The 18640-nt window shown below is 41.2% G+C and overlaps 1 pseudogene; it reads left to right on the forward strand.

Annotated features, from left to right (window-relative positions):
- Nucleotides 1-6988: 6988 nt before the first annotated feature.
- Nucleotides 6989-17750, forward strand: LOC136309364 (Golgi phosphoprotein 3-like; annotated as a pseudogene).
- Nucleotides 17751-18640: the final 890 nt, after the last annotated feature.

Genomic DNA, 18640 nt, shown 5'->3' on the forward strand with positions numbered 1-18640 from the left:
CTCTACACACTTAACGCTACATTTAATTGCAAAATTTAACTTACATACTATGTATGATATGTAACTTTATTGCTAAACTTAATTGCTATGTTTTTACTTTGCTTAATAACTATTATTTTCTTCACTGACTTTTGGCTTTTTCGCCACACTTTCCTCGCTTTCACTTAGAGGACATTTCAACAAAAACCTTTCCATGGAAGTTTGTTTCTTTCTCTTTCAGAACGTTTGCAGGCCATCTAGTGGAGGGTGGTGGAAGCTCGTGATTCAAATATCCACTTGTGACTTAAAGCAAAGAATCCCACGAGTGACTGCTCATCTCTCAAATTGCTCGTGATTTAAAGTGCTCCTGTGTTAAGGTACCACTGTATTTTATAAAGACACTTGTCTTTGGATTTAAGGACCATCTGGGTAACCAGGATGATCTCCTCTCAAGAGCCTTAATTATGCAAATGCCCTTTTTCCAATTAAGGTTACATTCACAGGTTTCAGGATCTTGACATGGATGTCTTCCAGGGGACTATTTTTCAGCTGCCCAAACATGCATATATGGATGAAGGTGCAGACACTACCAACAAGAGAGACACATTTCTGCTGTTGTTTGAGGAATGGGATAATGGATTGGTAAAGTCTAAACACAGTAATTGATAATTTGTTGATGTCTGCTTTGTACTCAGCACGTGATTCTGTGAGAATACAAAAATGTAAAGTCTGGTGTAGTTTTCTAAATGCTGTAACAATAAAACACACTTCATACTAGAACCCTGCTTGTGCAACAGAGAGAAAAAGAAGAGTAGAAAGAGCGTGTGAACACATGAATCAGAAAAATCTAGGATACTGACCTTCAGTCCTATGACCATGTGTAAGTTTATTTAAATTCTTTTATTTTTTACTAGTGAATTAAAATCTTTTACTGGTGAATTAACTCTTGTGCTTATGACAGTAGTTTGGAGAGGTGCATGGAGAGGCAAATTAACCACTAAAGCGGAGCTTTAAATGATCAAGAGAGTGAGGAGATTTAACAAAGACTCAGCACCTACTCATTAGCACTCTTAGGTATGTTATACTTTCTATTTGCATCCTTACAACAATGCTAAGGTATAGTGACATTATTCGCATTTATAAGTGAGCAAAAAAGGCTCAGAGAAGGAGAGAATCTGACCCAAAATTTCACAGCTGTTAACTAACACAGCTAGAATCCAAATGCACAGTATTCTGTCCACAAGTGTATTGAAATGAAAAAATTAATAAGGATGTGTTAACTAACCTTATTGTGATAACTATTTCACAATACATAGACCTATATAGGATCATTACATTGTATACCTTAAACATATACAATGTATAATGTCAATTAGATCTCAAAAAAACTGGGGGAAAATGCAAAGATGGCATTTTGTGCTGTCATTGGGAGGTTAATTCCCAGGTTATGAGTAGAATATAATCCTCATTATGGAAGTGGAAGGAAGGTAAAGAAAGGCACAAGGGCATCTATAGCTGTGTTAGTACTTTAAAATCTAAATCCATATCTAAAACTAGTTGGTCTCTAACTCAAATAAAGAATTAAATGTGACAGCTTAAAAATAAATAAATACATGACAAAGTTGATAAATCAAAGCTTACTTCTGAAATATTTATTCAAATGTCACCTATAAAATGCCACGTTTCATGCAGCGTGAGAGGTCCTGAAATGTACAGGAGGATGAATAAAGCACAGATCATGTCCTCAAGAAGCAATTCAGTGTACACTAAGATTAGTCATCTGAAGGCTCAGCTATGGAATAATAGAAGTACAACCTAGCATCAAATTAGGAACCTCCTAATTTATCTCCTACCTCCAATGAATATCTAGGAATAAAGAGTCCTAATAAAGCATATAGCTATAGCTTTCATACATTGTTTCTATTCCACAGGACTTCCACTTTAACCAGAACCAGCTACCTACCCAATCTTTCTGCTATCTCCACATTTTCCCCAAACACCTACCACCATTCTGAAGAGGAGTACTCAAGCAGTGGTACTCAGTTCCTATTGGTGAACTAGACAAGCTCACATACCTACTTAGTTCTTGTCAGTCCCCTCAGGAGTTATAACTACTGCTCATTTCTTCACATGGTATCCAGACACATATGTCAGTCAAGATTGGGGTACTATTACCCTCTTGTAATTCAGACCAGTTCTTTGGGTATTGACACCAGCCTGGGTTTGATCCAACTTTTTCTACCTTTGATCAGACTTTGTTATAAGGGACGGGCACCTGCCACTTCTGTCCTAATGCTCCCTTTTTCCCATTGATCCAGCCCTCTCCCAGTAGGCTGCTTAGTAGGACTGGGTGGAGGTGTATAGCAAGTAAGTAAGATGACTGGGGAGATGTATAATGAATAAAATGAAAAGGGATGTGTAAAATGAATAGAAATGAACAGAGAAGTATATAACAAATAAATGAAATAAATAAGAAGGACTATAGCAAATGAATGAAATGATCAGGGTAGTATATAACATATGAGTAAAATGAACAGGGAGGATCAATTGTTTAGAGATCTCAGTGAAAGTAGAGGATCAAGTTACACAGGCTGAAACAGGTATATGGGCTGTGACAAATAATAGAATAAATAGCTGCATTTAGAGGCGTTCAGTTTTGTGTTTATGGGTCAACTTCCATCATGTATTTGAAGAAAATGTATTGTCAAATTGTCTCAGGGCAGCTTAAATAAAAGTAGGATCAATGCTAAAAAGAGCAAAGTGTTCTTGTGATTTAAAAATAAACTATTTTGACCAAATGATGGATATGTTAAATTGTTCTGTAGTTGTTCTGCATGACTATATTGATTTCTTGTGTGGTTATTTTTTAAAACAATTGTAAGGAAAGTGACTCTAAGATTCCCAGAATCAAACATGGCAAATCTCAAGTGTGCTATTCCAGGAAATGCTCTAGTCTAATACAGGTTTGTTTCAAATACAGTCTCAATTGCCTGAAATTTACACCTGCCCCAATGCACTTGTGCCTTCTATGATCTGTGTCAGAGGTAATTTTCTTAAGTTTTATACACTTTATTATTAACAGAGTGTAAGACCAGGGGCTGCTGCCATGGCCAGGCAGGCTCACATTGGATTTGAGTAGATGGTAAAGGAACTGTGGAGCCAGTAAATGGTGGGCTATTTCATTTATTAAAGTCTCGTAATGACAGACGAGCAAACAGGCAGGAAAGACCACTTCCCTTTCTCACTCTGATTCACCTGGACTCATAGGCCCCCACAGCAAAACAGCACTCCCCAGCAAAACAGGCTGGGCCAAAATCTCAGGGCTCCCAAACCCCTCAGCACTCTCTCTCTCCCTCTCTCTCTCTCTCTCTCTACCTTCCAGCAAAACAGGCTGGGAGGAAAAAACCCTTCTCAGACAAACAGTAGCAAACAACTGCCCCTCCCCATGGAGGCAGTGCAACCTGCTGCCCTGAGGGCAAGGACCCGCAGCCTTTCACAGACACCACACACACACACACACACACACACACACACACACACACACACACACACACGGCACTGCCCCGCACCAATCAACAATTAGGCAAAATATAAATGAACAAACTTGTTATAAACTTATTTCTCCAACACAGAGCCAAATTCAAAAAGGAGAAGAAAACAGGTCCAGGGTCCATCTTTCTTTTCACACTTTACAGACTGTCAGTATAAATCATCCTGATGCCAACGTGTAATTACAAAACAGGATCTATTAGCTAACACCAACATTCCAATCTAGTTCATAGATTAGATCATCCTGTCCCACTACTTTCCGTGCTTTCTTTTCATTTCAGTGCTTCTTGTCATCTCCAAATATTACATTAGCAAGGAGAAAAAATAAAACTCAGAACTTAGGGTTTCAGAAAACATGGTTGGTAAGGATTGAAGCAATTGACTGAAAGGACATTTTTTTATTACACTGGGGAACAAAATTTTTGTTAATACACAAAAACACTTGTTTTTACCTAATTCGAGTGTGCTGATCTCAAATCTGACATTAGTTTTTCTCTGTAAGCTACAGTTTTTTTGCAATTCAAGATTTTAGGTTTTCATCTTATTGTAAAATTTTCAACATTCAGTTTAACATAATGAAGTAGAATATCTTCTTGGGCATCATCTTTGTGAAAATATAATAATTTATATAATGCAGTAAATACACTAATACACTAAAAGATATGATTGCATCAGAATTTGTCTACAATTTCAAAATAGAATATATTAAAACATTTTAATCATAAAATTTGCATAAAAGTTATTTAAATTCTATTCAGGAAAAAATTTGCATTTGTAGCTCTTGCATTTGTGTACTTGTTGAAGATAATCTCATTTGATGCTCCAGCAGTAGTCTGTTCATTACTAACAGCTCCAAGATTTTCAGGAAACTTATCAAGGTGACTGTTCAGGAAGTGAATCTTAACGCTCATGTTACATCCAATGTTGCGGAAAGCCAACAGCATCCTTTGAACCAGAAGTTCATAGTTTTCTGCTTTTTTGTTGCCAAGGAAGTTCTTTGTAACTGCCACAAAAGACTGCCATGCTGCTTTCTCCTCCTTATTCATCTTCCTGGCAAATTCTTCATCACATATGAGGGTTTGAATTTGAGGTCCATCGAGCATACCTCCTTTTATCTTCTTGAAAGACAAGGTAGGAAAAGAAGAAATAATATGTTGAAAGCATTCACTTTCTCTATTCAAAGCCTGAACAAACTGCTTCATTAAGCCAAGTTTGATGTGAATTGGGGGGAAAATGATCCTGTCTCAATTAACTACAGGTTTATTCACAATATTTTGCATCCCTACTTCCAGAGCTTCATGTTTTGGCCACTCCTTCTGTGTCCAGTGTTTCTCCCAAGCTCGGCTGTCCCACAAACACAGAAAGCAAGGATACTTCATGAAACCTCTCTGTTGTCCTAGAAGTTAATTTACCATTTTAAGATCCACACAAATGATTCAGTTATGCTCCTCATACTTCAGAAAGTCGAGGAAAATTTTTATGTCATTCTTACTAAGACATTCAATTCGAGTTGGCTAAACTGCTGAGGGGTTAATGACCGCTTGGCATCAGAAGAAGACCCTTAAGATTCTACAACCATTTCCTCATGCATCTTATCAAAATACACTTGATCACCATGTTCACTTTCTTCATCCTTAGAAGAAATAAAACCATTGAAAACTGGAACTGGGAGTGTCTCAGAGTGTGGGATAGGTCATATTGCTGAAGGAATATTAGGATAGGCGATCATATGCCATTTTTTCTTGCTGATGCCCTTTGTATGGATCAGACAGAAATAACAGTCTCTGCTGTGGTCCTTAGGTTCATGCCAAACCATGGGAATACCAAAAGGCATTCCTTTGTATTTTTCTTTTGTCCAATCACGAAGCATTTCCTCACAATTATGACACACAATATGAGGAACTCAATTCTTGTCTTGATCACCATGAGGAACTTGAAAATAGGCAATATATGCACGTGTCACAAATGATGAAATATTGTGCCTTTGATGTTGAAGTGTGTAACAGCCACATATATAACAGAAGGTGTCAGGATTATTCTTACATTTACGCCTACTTGAAGAAGCCATGATTCAATCTTAAAACAAAATAAGAGGGTGTTTTGATCAGACAATAACTTTTTACATTTAAAAACAACTACAATTATGTAAAAGTGATGTTTGTAAAATATTAATTGCCTTGTGGTTATGTTCAATTCAAAAGTCATTGACCTTTAACTCCAATTTAAAAACCAATGCATGCCATTAACTATAACAAAAATAAATTAAAATTGCATAAAAACTAGAGCATGCACCAAAAAATGGATTTCAGGTTTGGAATCAGTGATGCAGAAATATATAGAAACAGTTCTAAAACCTCATGCAACTGAAAATGAAAAAAAAAATTGTTCCCCAGTTTTATGCAAGAATTCCAACTGACATGGTCATGCCTCCAAGATTCTCCATAAAGTGAATACTTGTACATAGGCTCTTCTCCACTTCTAAGCTGTGGTCAGAGGGAAATGGCTGACTTTGGCTGGCAAAAAGACATGATTATGCTAATACCACATCAAAGCAAGAAGAATAAGAATGGATTCATGCTCTGCAATCCCCATGGCCCAAAGGTCATATGAAAACACACCCAGAATGTTCTCCCATCAAACCTACTGAAGTTCTTTGACAATTATATCAAAAGACCCTTGTAGGAATAACACCTAGAAAATGTCACTCAAACTGGGTCAATAACCTCCTCCTCCCGTAGAAAGGACAATACATTCATACAACACAAATTTAAGAGATTTTTATCTTTCTCATTTCTCTTATTGATATTTTCCAAGCAAGTGGATCTGTGGGTGAACTTTGAAGTGTGATTTGATTGCTGATATTTTTTTGAATTTTTTCATTTGTTGTCAAGCATTGACAACTCTGTTACTCTTTGTTGCCTGAGTGGTAATTTGGAGCTGACTCACTTGCAATGTAAGAGAAGATACAAATAATAGTCATAATAATTGCCTTTTAGCATTTACTTAGAATTTGCCATTCAGAAGGCACTGTGCTAAATTCTTTGTGGTTTATTATGTGAACTGATCACAATAAAGCAGAACAAGAAAATAGCTTTATTTTTCTCCTATTATTGGCAATATCATATCTAATTTACAATTCTCTTTTCTTCCTAATTCAATTTCAGCACATGGGTTAAATACCTTTCATATGTATGAGGGTCCTGCACTGTGTCGTGTAAAGTGGAAAAAATGAATTTCAAAACTGAAAATGGAAGCCCAGGACTCATAAGCTATACACAATGGAAGGCATTCAACAAAAGGAGAATAACACTAGTCACTCCCAGGAAAAGTGATCCCTGCCACAACTAAGGAGGAGGTGCAAAAAAGCATATACAGGAGGATGAAGGACCAACAGACTATCAGCCAGAGGTCAGACCCACATCTGTGACACCAGCGAGGTTCCAGCTGTCCAGATCCCACAATGCCGAGCCCCTCTAGGGTGAACTATCCTGGAGAGCCCCGGGATATCCTCTCCAGTGATGGGAATACAGCAAAGAGAACAAGGGGAATTAAAGAGACATTATCTATTTCAGGCTGGTTAGATCTCTCTTCTAAATGAAAAAGTGGCATTCGCTTACTCAAGCTGAGACACTTGTACAATCACATCCATACACTGTGAGAGATATTACTATAAATTACTAAAATTGATGAGTGCTCATGGTTCAGCTTGTTCTTTATGTTATTTTCTTTTTCTAGCTTGTTCTTTATTTAGCAAATAATTTTGGGGAAAAGCCTAAAGCTTCTAGGTAGATAAGATGTTTCTTTAGACTTATCTCAATTCCAGGTTTCTTGCTACAGGGAATGTGGGATGGGGTGTGTGTGTGTGTGTGTGTGTGTGTGTGTGTGTGTGTGTGTTTTACCACAAGAAGGATTCTTGTTCTTCCAAAAATCAGAAATCACACTTAGCCTGGAAATTTGTGAAAAAATGCTTGCTCAGAATTTAGTCGTCAACCATGAGCTTTTATCATTATACTCATAATATAAAATGACCAATTGTTGGACCCTGGCTGAGCCCTTTGCGGATATTATGATGGAAAAGTTACAGAATGTTGCCTTGTGGGTATTATTAACATTTTACAAAAAGTAAACCCAGCTGTCCTTTAGCTGCAGGGGAGCTCCAAGCCTGCTGCTTGGTATGATTATCTCACATTTCATGCAATGACATCAAACCCCGAGGCTTTGTTATTCCACTGTGAAGGGCATGCAGGCTGAGGCAAAGCTTCAGAGGCAGGTGGCCCGGTTTGACTACACTGGCTAAATGGATATCACAATCTCTTAAATTTCTTTAAACCTCATTTTTTTTCTCTGTAAAATGGGCTGCAACAATTCCTCACAGTAGAGCATCTCTAACTTCCAAAAGGATCCCCTGGGGTCTTAGTAAAACGCAGGAACTCAGGGGAGTTAAGGAGGGGCCTGAGAACCTGCATTTCTCCAAACTCCCAGTGATGCCAGTGCTGCTGGTCTGTGGACACCATTATGAAGAGCAAAGATTTATTGAGTTCTTGTTTTAAGACTTAAGTGAGATAATGCACAATACATTGTCAGCACAGTGCCTGGCACATAGTAATATAGAATTAGTATTAACATTATCTCTAAATTATTGGTTAGCTCAAAGTGAGTGGTTGGCTAGTCTATAAGATTTTTTACAATGTGCTGACAAGTTCTTTGAAGAGCATGGTAATGGTCAGCCTAGCGTGGCATAATGAACGGAGCATTAGACTTAAGGTCAAAAGCTCTGGATCTGAACCATGGTGTCACCCTTTGGACAAGTCTTGAAACCTCTGTAAGATCTTTTAGAATAAAAGATGGGACTGTTGGGAGAATACAATGTAGCACTATATGAGAAAGTTTTTTAAGAACTCTGAAGTGCTGAGTGTGGGAATAGGAATGGTTCTTTCTGTGCAGGTATAAACAATTCCCAGCTACTCTCTCCTCATTAATGTCCTTCTGGGTAACATCAGAACTGCTGGTGTCATTTATATCAGAAGGTATAAGATAATGAGGCCCAATCTTTGACATCTGGTAGGGAGAAAAGTGTCCAAGCCATTTAAAATATCCCATTTGTATAAGGTATTAGAAGAAAAGGAGGGCCTTTAGGAAAGAAAATTGTAGAGCAAGATAAAAACCCAGGAGAGCTGACCCTCAGCCTACACTGTTAATCTCTGCACTCGGCTGCACACCGACGCATTTGGCTCGTGTACAATAGTAACAAATCCCAAAGGCAATAGAGGTAGCCACAGATTTCAGTTCCCACTCTTAGAAGGATAGCACTTTGAGAGCCACATTCAGGTGATAGCCTGGCAAGGAAGATGCTCAGGAGAAGCTTTGCCCAGGATATCTTAAGCTAGAAAGATAAAAGAACAGGCACCCACATGGAGTCTGAAGCCAACACCACAGTCAGCAATGAGATGTGACTTGGCATCTTTAGTGTTGCCCTGTGGTCTTGTGGGACCCTGAGGAATCAGCACTGACAGTCTGATGGATGGATTTCTTAAGGTTTATGGGGTGGTTCCCAAGGCTATCATGGGAAGGTCTTTCCATCAATGTGACAGGCAACCTAACAGGAAAAAAAAAAAGAAATAGGCCATGTTCACAATAAACTGCATCACAGTTTTCTAGAATCAAAAGTGCCACCACAAATGAATAGACATCTGATAAGAAATTATGCATTTGGTACTGCAAAAAAAAAATGCAGCTCTCAGCTTGAGCAATGGAGTTAATGTTAGAGTTGAAAATGTAAAACTGGGTTCAGATACCAGCCTATGTTGCTAGTTAATTTCAGTGAAACCTAATGATTAGCTGCATGACCTGGGAGTGCACTTAGGAGGCAGGCGCCTTCGTGAGTCAGATTACAGGAATCCAAATCCTGACTCAGCTGCTTTCTAGCTGCGTGGTCTTGACAAGTTAATTAAACTTACTGGGTCTAAGCTCCTTTACAGGTAAAAATAAGGCCAGTAATAGAATCTACCTGACACGATTGTTAAGATTACATGAGTCCATAGTGTAGAGCGCTCAGAATAGTAAACAGACACAGTATGTACCCCAAAGCCAAGCTGTTGTTACTGTATGACTTTAAGAAGTCAGTTGACCTTTCTGAAGTCACTTTTCCTCAACTGTGACAAAATAAATACTGGGTAAGAGTGAAAAGAAACTGTGTATGTGGAGATATTTTTGAAAGTTAAAAGAGCTCTTTTAGCACCTGAGGTGAGGTCATAGAGCCATCTTCAGCTCTGGGCCAACCTGCTCAACCATTCAAGCCATGGCTGCGGGAGAAGAAAAGAGAGAGAGAAACAAGAGGAGAGGGGTGTAGAAGCAGGTGGTCACTTCTCCTGTGTGCCCTGACCAGGAGTCAAACCCGGAACTTCCACACACCAGGTTGATGTTCTACCACTGAGCCAAACAGCCAGTGCTGTAGTCCAAATCCTACACAGGCACGAAGTATTGGAGTGAGAGACCTGTTCAGCTCAGACTTTGAAATTTCACTGGCCCTGAAGTCATGGATTTATAAGGAAGTGATCCTGATTCAGTGGAGATTCCTAGGTGCACAGTGTCTTTGATATAGAAATGTAATTCTGCTGACCCACTGTGAGCATTCTTCTTCTTCTTCTCGTAGTGGTGATAGATTACATACTGGGGACACCCCATGTGGTCAATTGGTGTACATCCAAAATAAACCAAGAGGCAATCTAGGTGGAGTCCTCAGTTCCCCCTCAAGGAGGAAGCTCAGTTTCTTCTAGTCTAATCTCGGAAGTGACATGCCATTTCTTGTGCCCTATGCTGTTGCCATGCAAACCAACTCTGGTACAATGTGAGGAGCAAGGACACAAGGGTTTGAACACAGGAGATGGGCACCAGTGGTGCCACCTGGGAAATCTGATAAGGCTATGAACAGAATTGGTAAATTAGTATGTGTAATGGTCTCAGGAAAGCACTAGTGCTCAGCAAAACCACACAGTAAAGTGTTAGCAATTGTAGTGACTGCAGCACGAATGCTGTCTTTGTTGAAAGCAGTGAGGGCTCCATTGCTCCCCACGAAACAGAAACGCTAGCCAGAGTGCCTAGAAACCAATCCAAGCTCTGACTTCATTAATAACCTGCTCTAACTAAATAGTCTATATGCAAAATTTTTTCTGCATCTTGCCTCTCAGTTTATTTCTTTGCTTTTCACAAGGATGTTTACTACAGCTCAAACTCAGCATTCGACCATAAAATAAAAGTCCCCCTTTCCCTAATCAATTGATAAGTTTACAGGTACTAATATCAGGATATCCAGAAAAGCTCTGAGGAGAGTAATTAACTCACACAAGAAGGAGTCTGAGTGCCTGACCTGTGGTGGCACAGTGGATAAAGCATCGACCTGGAAATGCTGAGGTCGCTGGCTCGAAACCCTAGGCTTCCTGGTCAAGGCACATATGGGAGTTGATGCTTCCAGCTCCTCCCCCCTTCTCTCTCTCTGACTCTCTCTCTCCCTCTCTCTCTCCTCTCTAAAAATGAATAAATAAAATTTTTTAAAAAACAAAAAAATTAAAAAAAAAAAAGGAGTCTGAGTAATAGCAATGCTAAGGTTGGTGCAGGGGCATCAACATGTCATCAAGATCCAAAACTTTTCAATGTCTCCCACCTGCCATCCTTAGTACACAAGTGATGAGATCCTTCATGGCCAGAGGGTTACAGCAGATTTAATCACACCAAGGGCAAAGGTAGAGGTGGAAAGGTGCATGGGGGGGGCAAGAGAATTTTTTTTTTTTTTTGTATTTTTCTGAAGCTAGAAACGGGAAGAGGCAGACAGACTCTCGCATGCGCCCGACCGGGATCCACCCGGCACGCCCACCAGGGGGCGACGCTCTGCCCACCAGGGGGCGATGCTCTGCCCCTCCGGGGCGTGGCTCTGTTGCGACCAGAGCCACTCTAGTGCCTGGGGCAGAAGCCAAGGAGCCATCCCCAGCGCCCAGGCCATCTTTGCTCCTATGGAGCCTCGGCTGCGGGAGGGGAAGAGAGAAACAGAGAAGAAGGAGAGGGAGAGGGGTGGAGAAGCAGATGGGCGCTTCTCCTGTGTGCTCTGGCCGGGAATCGAACCTGGGACCTTCGCACGCCAGGCCGACGCTCCACCACTGAGCCAACCAGCAAGGGCCAAGAGAATTTTTTTGACATGTCTCTGATTTGCTTAATTTTTTTTTTTTTTTTACAGAGACAGGGAGAGGGATAGATAGGGACAGACAGACAGGAAGGAGAGAGATAAGAAGCAACAATCATCAGTTTTTCGTTGTGACACCTTAGTTGTTCATTGATTACTTTCTCATATGTACCTTGACCGGAGGGCTACAGCAGACTGAGTAACCCCTTGCTCAAACCAAACCAGTGACCTTGGGTCCAAACTGGTGAGCTTTTGCTCAAACCAGATGAGTCCGCACTCAAGCTGGCGACCTCGGGGTCTTGAACCTGGGTCTTCCACATCCCAGTCTGACACTATCCACTGCACCACCACCTGGTCAGGCTCTTTTTTTTTTTTTTTTTAATCCAAGAGGAAAGCTTTTCCTCAGCTTCTCTGCTGACTTTCCTTGGCATCTCACTAACCATATGTCAGTCACTTGCTCATCCCTAGCTCCTAGAAAGGCCGGAACATCAGCTGGTATTTTCTGAGATGCTAGCGTGGCAGAGCTGTCCTGAGGAATGAGGAGGGACCTGGCTAAGGAGAGCTAACCAAGAGACTCTGCCATGGTCCCTCATGCAGGCCTCTCTTACTTGGAAAACTTTGCTATCACCCTTTCTACCTAGAATATTAATATGCATGAACTGGGAAAGCTGACTCAAGCACGCAGTTCATCTGGAACTGATTACGTCTTGTTTGCCTGACATCATACAGAAATAAAATGTTGCACAAAACTGAGTTTTGCAGATAAGTTTGCTCCAAAAGTGTTAAAACTTACTGTATTTAAAATGTTCTGACCCAAACTTCACTGACATATTTTACATCTCTGTCTTATTTGGTAATGTGTCTGTACATAATTCAACACTTACTGAATTGGCAGGGTTGCCATTTCGGGCATCAATTATTATACTGAGCTTCAACCCTGTGATGCGTCTGGAGGCCCCTATCTTACTCCAGGTAGAATACATTGTCTCTCAAAATATCTGCCTCTTCTGTGGAGGTAACTCCTTCTTGAAGTTATCCTTGTTTTCTGTTGTCACTCTGTCGCCTCAGAACTTCTAATGTTAGCTCCTGATGCTGTGTGTACCTTCATTATAACTTAAGGCATCATGGGAGGAGGCTGGGAGAAAGCCAGAGCCTTGCCCACAGAGACACATTGACAAGAGAATGCCTCAACAGAGGCAGCTCTGAAGCAAGGACTCCAGGTGACAGGCTCAGCCAGCAATTCACTGGTTCTGGAAAAGGCTGGAGCAGCTTAGAGGCAGCTTGGTTTATTTTCCCAAAAAGGTGAGATGAGGTTACAGCTGAGAAACAGCCATAATGAAAGAAAGACTATAATAAATACTTTAAAGGGAAAACAGCAGAATTACCACTTTAACTCACTGGGCCCGTTGCTCTGAAGTAGGCAAGAACTCTCTGTAAAGAAGGTCGAAAGTGAGGAATATGCTGATGCAGATAAGAGTCCAGACAATGAAGACGCTGAAGAATCTAAGCATATCCAGCCTGTCCTTGAGGAAGAAGTATTGCTCCTGGGAATAAAAGATAAAGAAGGTGGCACATCTTTCTGGAATGACTGCCTGTCATCTGACCATGTGAGTTGAATCTGTCTGGAATCTCCCACCATGCGTAAGAGCTACCCCTGGACAGGAAGGTGCTGCTGAAGGTAGACAGCCTGCCTGGTGCTGTTGTGTGGATTGAAACTCTCAAACACATCAAAGCCACTGAACCCACAGAAACTATCCAGATGTGGACAGAGCTACTCACCAGCGAGACCTGGAACCCCTTCAAATTACAATGCCAGCTGAAAAAATATATAAGAAAATGAATTGCAAAGAATCTAGCAGAAAAGGACATTCTAACCATTGAGAAGCAGAATTTCCTCCTATTGATATGACTACTCCTCTGGTGACCAATACAATAGAGACACAATGACTAGTAAAAAAACTTCAAGATAGTGTGTTAGAGGGGTGGGTGAGTGATCTCAAGTATATAGATGTGGTTGCACAATATTGTAAAAGGTACTGAATGCCAATAACCTGCACACTTAAAATGGTCAAAATAGTATTATATTATATATTTTAAATTACAAGAAATAAAAATTTTAAAAAATAGAACAGGCAGTAGTCCAGATTTGTCCACAGGCCATATTTGCCTACAGGCCATGGTCTGTAATTTTTTCTAAAAAAGAAGCATATGATAGTTAGAATAGTTTAAGTTATGCTTCATTAACAAAGAATCTCAGACATTTCAGTGGCTTAAAACTAAAAAAGTTTATTTTCCATGCATACTGTGTGCCCAGTGTAGAATGGCAGGTCAGTTTTGCTCCATGTGGACACTGCATCTGGGGATGCCTTCTGTTCTCCATGACACTCTCAAGTCAAGGGCAGAGCTACAAGGTCATGCAGCAATTAAATGCCCTAGCCAAGAAGTGACATGGGTTTCTTCTGCTCACAACTCAGTGGCAGTAACTAGTCACCTGCAAGATAGCAGGAAAGTGCCATCTTCCTAATTGCCTGGAAGGAAAGGAGAATTGAATTTATAAGACATTAGCCTCTGTGACAGTATGTAGATCTATATATTTTTTTGGTATTTTTCTGAAGTTGGAAACTGGGAGGCAGTCAGACAGACTCCCGCATGTGCCCGACCGGGATCCACCCGGCATGCCCACCAGGGGGCGATGCTCTGTCCATCTGGGGCGTCGCTCTGTTGCAATCAGAGCCATTCTAGAGTCTGAGGCAGAGGCCACAGAGCCATCCTCAGCTCCCGGGCAAACTTTGCTCCAATGGAGCCTTGGCTGCGGAAGGGGAACAGAGAGACAGAGAGGAAGAAGAGGGGGAGGGGTGGAGAAGCAGATGGGCGCTTCTCCTGTGTGCCCTGGCTGGGAATCGAACCCGGGACTCCTGCACGCCAGGCCGACGCTCTACCACTGAGCCAACCGGCCAGGGCCGACAGTATATATTTTTAACATGATACTCAAAACCCAAAATGATAAGTTCAGAAATATATACATCTGTTCACCAGGGCTTATTGTAAATTATTCAATGGTTATGATAATAAATTTTCCATTTTAATAAAAATGATGAAAATATTTCTAAAATCAATAACTATAGTGCATATGAGAAAATCTCAGAAGTCAAATTTCAATAACAATAGAGCAGACCTAAAGGTTTCTATAGGTTACCACCCACCCAAATAGAGAGAAAGAAGGCTAGTGTCTCAGCAATTACAATATCCCTACGATCCTGAGCACATCTAGTTTGTGAAAAGGAGAGTGACCTTAAAGTTGGAAATGAGTCGGGAGGCAGAATGCCAGCTGGAACAATACCTAGCACTACCTTTCAAATTAATACAAGCCTGTACTTCAGAAATATTTCCAGAACTTATATAACAGCCATTATTAAAAACTGAATTTTATTGGCTTGAATATAAGAAAAACTCTTTGAAAATATAAAGTTTTAATTTTCAAAATGATTTTTCTAAGATTTTAATTAGACAAGTACATTCAGGCTCATGACATGCTCGTTTCTTTATGCCCCGTGTTGATAGAGAATGACAAGCCCTCTTTCTTCTAACTCACCCTTCTATCCTTTAAACGAAGCTTGTAGCACTGCAAACATAACTTAAATTACAGTTTCTCTAGCAACCCTGGCAACCTGTAGTGGACATCTTTTCTGACTAGCAAAACTCTATTGATATGTTTTCTCAAAACCCCAATGTCTCTTTGAGATCAAAGCCTTTTTAAACAAAACATCAACAATATTTATAATGGAGATTGAAAGTGTTTGACACCCCCAGTTTTCTAGTCATTCCTGGTATCCTCAACCTTTTCCCCTGGGGTCAGGATGGTGAGGTATCTTGGAATGGAAGCAGCTGCTGATGTCTCTCATCAAAGCAGAGGGAGTTTGACTCTGCCCTGAAGGGAAACTCATCACCAAAAATCAAAAGCTATTTTATTTTTATTTTTTAATTTCTTTTATTAAAGAAAACTTGCCTTATTTTCACACTAAGTTGGACTTATAATTAGACTCCTCACTGGTATTTTTAGCATGGAGGATCAGAAAGAAGCCAGGAGGAGGAATGAGGTTGTTCAAGGTCACATCAGGAGAAAATTCAGGAATGTTAGTGTTCACAGTTGTTGGGCAAATAAGTTTGTAAAATGTGTTTTTTATGTTTGCTCGCTTATATTTTTGCATTGGTCACGTGTGTGTGTGTGTGTGTGTGTGTGTGTGTGTGTGTGTGTGTGTAATCTGTGGAAGGCTGCGGTGCTTACCTTCAGGTGGCAGATTGCAAATTGCAAATTACTCTCCTGCTTGGGAAGGGTCATTGGTATGCTAATGTTTGCTGGAGGAGGAGCTTTTGGTTGCCCCAGTCAGTTTTTGCAGAGGAGGAGAAGGTGAGCAAATGGAGAAGCAGAACTGAAGGGCTTTGCGAGCTTAGCTGGGACTAGTGGGGCCTTTGATTCTATAGTATAAGGAACCGGAGAAGATTCTCCTGGTGTGGAACCAGAGAATGTGTCAGGGTTTTGGGAGCCCTGAATGAAAGGGAAGTGTTTTCCTTGCCTGTTTGCTCGTCAGCCAGTATGAGACTTTAATAAAGGAATGACCCACCATTTTTTCGCTCCAATGTTTCTTTACCGTCTGTCTGAATTCAATTGTTGCAGGAGAGCAAAACCTTGAAGGATTGACACTCAGACAACTTATAAGAGAAAAAAAGAAAATTTATTAAGCTGGTGGAGCATGCAGGACTATAGCTCCAAAGACACGTGCTCCCCGAAATTAGATTTCTTACATCTTATATACCCTTTACAGAACATAAATTCACATTCATGGGTCTCGTGATTTCTTTGTCATTAATTACATGATTTCAGGATGGGAGGGGGCTTACAGGATGCCAGAGGATAATCATTTGTAAATCGCCCATTGAGGAGAAAGAAAGGGGAAGAGGAAAGGGCTAGTCAAGTCTCCCTTCCCCTCCTATATTCCTGGCTGATTTACCTTCTTTCACTCAGATATATAGAAGGGAGAGGGTCCAAGCCTCCTTTCTCCTTCTATTCAAAACCTTCTAATTATGAAAACCTCTTTATTTACATTATAACAGCCCTTCCTAAGCAGGAATATGATTGGCCATTATGAGATTTTGTAAATTACACAAAAAAATCATATTTACACACTCTCTCTGAATACTTGGCCTAAATTATAAAATATCCTTGAAGACTTGTATGGCCAGTAGCCATAGCCACCATCACAGCTGCCTGGCCCGTGCAGGTTCTCATTTGATTCAGACAGATGGTAATGAAACAATGAAGCCAAGAACTGGTGGGCCATTAGCTTTAATCCTAGCTTGCTCCCAGCAGCAAGAAATACACACATTGGAAAAACACTTCCCTTTCCATTCAGGGCTCCCAAAGCCACTGACTTATCCGAGTTTTCTAGAATCAAAGTTTCTACATCACGAGCCTTATTCACCTCTGTTCCCCATCTCCTTCTATCTGTACAAACTCTGCACAAACTGGCTTCTCCTTCAGCACTCCGACATCTTGGCTGCTTCTCCTCTCCTCCACGTCGCCTTTCTCTGCTCTCCTCTGCATGGGCTCTTCTGCCCCATTTTATAGTGTAGAAATCAAAACCTTTTATCCAATATACAAACCAGGAGGTCTCTGATACAAAGGCACTTATCTGAAGCATAATGGGATTCCTCATAAGAGTGCACCACCCCCCACCATGCAACAGTCAAGGGTGTGGGGAAAAGTTTAGTCTTAAAACTAAGCCTTAGGCTATAAGGACCCTGCTGGCTTAGAGCCTGTCCCCCACGCCCAATGCAAACTATAAGCGAGCAAACATATACATCATATTTGCAAACTTATTTGACCAACATTGCTTTACATTTGGCATAGTCTGTGGCAGGATTTGAGACAGTTCAGTATGGAGCCACCACCACCTTTAAGCAATGGAATAGAGGACTGCCTGCTGTTATGGTCCCCAATGACTGTCCTTTTGGGGACTATAGGCTGGCTGACTTTTACACCCATGCATGAGGAAACAGAGAGCTCTGTGGAAGAGGCTGCCTGGGATCTGCAAACCAAGCAGTGGAAGGAGCTGGAGCAAACGTGGGAGAAAGAGATGCTGACCCTGAAGCTGGAGCAAGCACTGGAGGTGGCCGATCAGGTTCACGAGATTTGCTTGGAAATGGAGCAGCCGCTGGAGGAGGAATCACAGGTTCATGAGCTGCTGCAGATTGCCCTGGATGTCATAGAGAGCCAGCAGCGGCGGGAGGCCAGGGCTGAGTCCGGAGCTGGGGCTGCAAAGCACGCAGAACAGAAGGTCGCAGCAGCCCAGGGCTCTAGCCCGCCAGTGGGAGCTGATGTTTTCAGTTCCTCTTTGGAGAATGAGGAGAATCAGTCTGGAATTGCAATCCGCGGTCTCCAGAGGATGGGATCCCAGCAGCAAGGAGTACCTACTACACCCCTGGTAGGTCTGTGATTTTGGGACATAGGGGTGAATGCCATCATGTTCTCCAGTGCAGAGATGGGAATGCTGACTGCCATTGCCACGTGCTCCTCTTTGGGACAGTATAAGACCAGCCAGGACAGCAGGGGTGAAGGGGGTGGCTGAAGCCCCATGTGCATGGACTGATTGCTGGACTATAACCTGAGTGGGCACTGGCTCCTTTGTTGGATGGACTTACGGATTTTGGACAATGTGAAATACCCTGATGGGGATGGGGGGTGGTTTTGCTGGAGGCCCTTCCCCTGCCCCGGGAAGCTTTTCCCATGGTTAGAAAAAAGTCCAAGGACATTTTGTGCTTTTGGAAAAGTGCTCAGAGACTGGTGAAATGTACCTTTGTATTTGTTGAAATTGTATGGTTTGTCATGTTGTTTTAATTTGTGTAATGTGCCTAATTTCCTTGTGCAGGAATACCTGTACT

Source organism: Saccopteryx bilineata, chromosome 6 (assembly GCF_036850765.1).
Source record: "Saccopteryx bilineata isolate mSacBil1 chromosome 6, mSacBil1_pri_phased_curated, whole genome shotgun sequence".
Classification (NCBI taxonomy): Eukaryota; Metazoa; Chordata; class Mammalia; order Chiroptera; family Emballonuridae; genus Saccopteryx; species Saccopteryx bilineata.